The sequence below is a fragment of the Nicotiana tomentosiformis genome, chromosome 10, assembly GCF_000390325.3.
Source record: "Nicotiana tomentosiformis chromosome 10, ASM39032v3, whole genome shotgun sequence".
Lineage (NCBI taxonomy): Eukaryota > Viridiplantae > Streptophyta > Magnoliopsida > Solanales > Solanaceae > Nicotiana > Nicotiana tomentosiformis.
Genome location: NC_090821.1, coordinates 67,941,207 through 67,946,941, shown reverse-complemented (window position 1 = coordinate 67,946,941; position 5,735 = coordinate 67,941,207).

Below are 5,735 nucleotides of genomic sequence, written 5' to 3'. Positions count from 1 at the left end.
CATTGCCTTCTCATAATAACGGGCCAGTTATCAGTATGATATCTGATGACAAAGAATTTGACCCGACGATGAAGGCCATTATTGCCATCGCTAGTTCAGAGGCAAAACCTAAAGCGACAACGAAACCAGCAAAAATTGAAGAGAAGATAGCTCTGGTCCCTCAGGCCGTTGAAGCGAAAGCTGAGCCGTCACCCACCAAGAATTTGGTTCTTTATGTTCCAAAAGCCCCCAGGAAAGAACAGTTTGTCCTCATCACTCCAAAGAAGTTTGATGAAAAGAAAGTTACATTGAACATGCCAAGGTTGTACGTACCGATGGGAACACATGTGGAGACGGGGCCGATAATTTCACCAAGGCTGACTGAGGCTGTGGTTATCAGTTCTGCACCATAAAGTCCAATAAAAGATCCTTCAACAATCTCTTGGAATTACAACAGAATTGTGGTTACTTATAATGGGAAAGAAATTATGGGGGAAGTAAATGAGATGACTCCATATGCGAGGTACTATACCCCGGATGAGCTAGGGAAAGCAAAACAAAACAGGGATAACTAGATGCCACTCAAGAAACCAGTGAGCAATGAAGAAGCGGAGGAGTTCTTTAAGAAAATGAAACCTTCAGAGTAGTTGATAGTCCACCAACTCCGGAAGACTCCCTCTCAGATCTCACTTCTATATCTGTTGTTGAGTTCAGATGAATACAAAAAAATTCTTCTCAAAACTTTGAATGAAGCATATGTCCCAATTGAAACTACTGTTGCACAATTGGAAAGAATGGCCGAGAGGTTTATCGAGGTCAATAAGATCTCATTTAGTCGGGATGATTTTCCTGTAGAGGGAGCTGCCCAAAATAAAGTCCTCCACATGACTGTTAAATATGAGGGCTACTATGTGAAAATGGTGATGCTGGATGGCGGGTCTGGAGTAGATATTTGTTCCCACTCAACGTTCTTGAAGCTAGGGAAGGCAGTAAGAACATCGTGTATCAACCTTTTGAAATTGTGGTCGCTGACCAGTTTGAAGAGGGCCCCTACTACCTCAACCTTTTTTGTCTAATGCTTCAATTATGGTTGCCACCTAAATGATCAGAAATGGGTACAAGCCCAGAAAGGGGATCAGATCATCTATGCATGGCATTACTGAGCCATCTCCCCGGTCCTGAATGAGAAGTCTTTTGGTTTGGGTTTCCGAGCTAAGTGGCTGACAGAAAATAGGCTGACAAACGCAAAGAAAATGGGTTGGTCCTGTATCAGTCCATCCCACATCTCGCTCGATTATTTTTCAAACAAAATTATGTGGAGGACGAAGAAGAGGCCTTCACGGCTGAAGAAATTGATGATATCTGCGGAGCTTTGAAATAAATATTATATGAATTCGCCATGATCCAGCCAAGGGAAGGCACGAGCTATGCCTAGTTATAGTATATGGGACCCAATTTCAAAATCCAGAACTGGGAGGTTACCACATTCCCCGTCAGGCGGGAGTCCTAGTAGTTAAGTCTTGCTATCTTTTCTACATTACGGGTTATTTCAGGGTGTAACTCGAATGTTTTTACTTCACTCAATACCTCTCGGCGAGAGAGTGGTTTTGCCCAATTTGACTTTTTCAAGATCAAATGGGTATCACACAAACAATAGTTGATAAAAGCTCAAGTCGGGTTATTACTATCTCTCGGTTGAACCCTTTAATTAGGTAAATCAATCTCTCAATTGACCCAGTTCCTTGTTAGCCAAGTTATCCTAGACTAGGTCTCTCTTTCTCAAGAAGAGACTGAGTCAAATAGGCATGAACTAATGTTTGCAATCATTAATTCCTCAAATTAAAGCATGAACTAAGTTAAATAATAAACACCCAATCATAAACAAGCACTAAATTAAATACCCATAAGGTTTACACACTAGGGTTGGGTCACAACCCTAGTAAAATCTAGCAACTCATACTCGGGTATGAAAAATATAGAGAGGAAAGACTAATTAAACTCATAATTAATGCTTAAAATGATTAAATCTATTGCAAAATACATCAACGCAAAGTAAACTTCCAAAAATGGCAAAGAAAAATGGCTATAGTAATTGTTGATGTTCAAACATGACTTAATTTTGTGAAACTAGTCCAGTTATACAAGGCTAAAAATCTCGAACAAAAATACCCCTCGGGAGGTTCTGCGGCCGCACAATTCCATGTGCGGTCCGCAGATTTCTTCATCTGACAGGAGCTGGAGTTCTGCGGCCGCACAATTCTGAACTGTGGCCGCGAAGAAACTTTTCTGTGATTTGCAGATTTAGAACTACGACCACAAGACAATCTTATACGGTCGGTAATGCTAGGATTGCGGCCGCAAGGCTATCTTCCGCGGCTGTAAAAATATTATGTAGTCCGCAATTCATTGAGGTCCTAGACTTGAAAATTTGCATACTCTAATCTTGAATTATAGCCCAGCTTTTGCGGCCGCACAATTCATGTGTGGTCCGCAATTTGCACAATTGTCTGCAAATTTGTCTTTCTTTAGTTGCGGCCGCATATGGAATTTTGCGGTCCACAATTTCTTCTACGGCTGCAGAATTCCTTCTACGGACCGCACATTTTTTGCTTATGTGCCCCTTTATTGCCTTGTACTTAGACTGCTCCTTTTGGAGTCATATTTCATCTCGGGAGCCCAACTTCCAGCATTCCTGCAATTTTGTACAATTTCATTAGTTTTGGGAGCGCAATTCAATATTTTTAGACTAAAACAAAAGTTAAAAGGCGCTAATAAGTAGTCAAAATCCTCACTTATCAGATCTCTCCACTGAAAAAGAAATTGCTCGCAAGCCTTCTGATAGTTCTCTTTTGATCCAAACTGGCCGGCTCGGGATATTCTTTCATTTATAAGAACCTTTTGATATGATGGTGCCATGGCTCACCATCTTGTTCCATTTCAATTGCATTGCAATAGCCATTCCTTTCTTGAACCTAAATTTCCAATGGGTCAATATGAGTATTACCGGAGTACAACAGCATTGAGGCTAGAGTATCTAGTGCATCTGCTAGCTCATTGTAGAATTGATTATTATACTTTAACTCAATGGACTTAAACCGTTTACTGAGATCTTTCACATGTTGCCTGTAGGGGATGAGTTTGATATCCTGAGTTTCCCACTTGCCTTGGGCTTGCCAAATAATTAGATCAGAATCTCCCATGATTAATATCTCTTGTACATCCAGATAAACCGCCATGTTCATGCCCATGATGCAGGCTTCATACTCTGCAGTTTTGTTTGTGCAAAAGAACCTAAACCAAGTTGTGGCCGGATAGTGCTGACCTGTGGGCGAAATCATAATTGCCCCAATCCCTACGCCTTTTGCATTCACAGCCCCATCAAATAAAAATTTTCAGGCATTGATGTTCTCTGGAATCATTTCGACCGAGTTTACTTCCTCTTCTGGAAAATAAGCGCTTAAGGGTTGGTATTCATCATCGACTGGATTCTCGGCTAGATGATCTGCCAAGGCTTGAGCTTTCATCATCATGCGAGTGACATAGACAATGTCAAATTCGGTAAGCAGGATCTACCATTTTGCTAACCTTTCAATGGGAATCGACTTCTGGAATATATACTTCAAAGGATCCATTTTGGCTATGAGGTACGTTGTGTAAGCCAACAAGTAATGTCTCAGCTTTTGGGCGACTCAAGGTAAGGCGCAACAGGTCCTTTCCAACAAATTATACTTGACTTCATAACTGGTGAACTTCTTGATCTGATAATATATAGCTTGTTTTCTCTTCCTGGTCACATCGTGTTGCCCCAAGACATAGCCGAAAGAATTTTCCAAGACTGTCAGATATAAGAACAATGGTCTTCCTAGTTCGAGTGGAACCAACCCCGATGGATTTGACAGATATTCTTTGATTCTATCAAAAGCTTCTTGCCACCCATCTGTCCATTTGATTGTCGCATCTTTCTTCAACATCGTGAATATGTGCTCAGAAGTGGTGGTAAGTTGAGCGATGAATCTGCTGATGTAATTCAATCTCCCTAGCAGACTCATGACCTCTGTCTTGCTCTTCATAGATGGAAAATCCCTAATAGACTTTATCTTTGTTGGAACTAATTCGATGCCCCTCCGACTGACTATAACCCCCAAGAGTTTTCCAGACGGAACTTCGAATGCATATTTAGTTGGGTTTAACTTCAAATCATACTTGCGCAACCTCTCAAAGAATTTCCTCAGATCTCGCACATGGTCTTCTTGCGTTCTATATTTAGTGCTCACATCATCCGCATATACCTCAATCTCCTGATGCATCATGTCATGGAAGATGGCAGGCATAACTCTCATATAGGCTGCCCCGACATTTTTTAGACAAAACAGCATGACCCTGTAACAGTAAGTTCTCTAAGGTGTGGTAAAAGCAGTCTTTTCTGCATCTTTTTCATCTATCAGAACCCGGTGATACTCAGCATAACAATCCACAAAAAACTGTATCTCGTGTTTAGCACAATTGTCAACAAAAATGTGGATATTTGGCAATGGAAAGTTGTCCTTGGGACTCGCCTTGTTCAAATCTCGATAATGAACACAAACTCGAATTTCCCCCTCTTTATTTGGCACTGGAACCATATTAGCTAGCCATGTGGGTGTATCGGACCACTCAGATTACACCAACTTTTAATTGTTTTGTGACTTCTTCCTTAATCTTATCACTGATGTCAGTTTTGAACTTTATTTGCTTCTGCTTGATGGGGGGATAACCAGGATAGGTAGGCACCAAATAAACCCTGGCATATCATCATATGACCAAGCAAACACGCCTTTGAATTCAAATAGCAATTGGATCAAAGCATCTCTAGTTCTCTCATCAACGTGAATGCTTATCTTGATTTCTCGGACCTCTTCTGAATTTTCCAAATTAACTGGCTCAGTTTCATTTAAGTTTGGCTTAGGCTTATTCTCAAATTGTTCCAATTCTCGATTTATTTCCCTAAAAGCCTCATCTTCATCATATTCTGGCTCTTGATTCATTGTTTCAAAATTAGACAGCATTTTAGGATCTGAGCATGAAGTTCGCAAGCATGTCATGTTATTAAAGTCTGCATTATTAGAACTGAAAAGAAAAAGATAAGAAAAATAGCAAATTATAAAAAGAAACAGAGACATCTATGAACGATGAAATATTGATTTCATTTCATTGAATTGAAAGATAGAAGGGTTTACATCAAAAATAATTAGAGTTGATAGCTATAATACACCCAGTCAACAAAACAAGCATTAAAGTCTTTATCCCATTAGGCAAATATCTAGGTAATGGTCACAACCCTAGGCTTTTTATCAATTTGAACCCCCCCCCCAAAATACAATTATCTCTAGTCTTCTTTCTTTATTTTGTAATCAATAGAGTAAACTTAGAAATAGAAAACCAATTTTTTTTGTGGAAGTTCAATCTCGATAATCCAATCACGCACATTAAAATATATACCCCTAACTCCCATCTTATCTCCCTGTGAATTTGATCCTGACTCTTAGTTGGGTTTCTATAATTGCAAATGACTGTTTCATACCGCTTTTGAGGTGTGCATTTGGATGCGATCAAGATCTTGTACAAAAGAACTTCAGATTTGAATTTGTTAATATGTGTAGATTCTCGAGAAGCTGATAGGCTCATGAACGAAGTGCATTCAGGAGTATATGGGCCTCACAAGAATGGGTATGTCCTTACAAAAAAAAACCCCAGAGCAGGTTATTATTGGATGACCA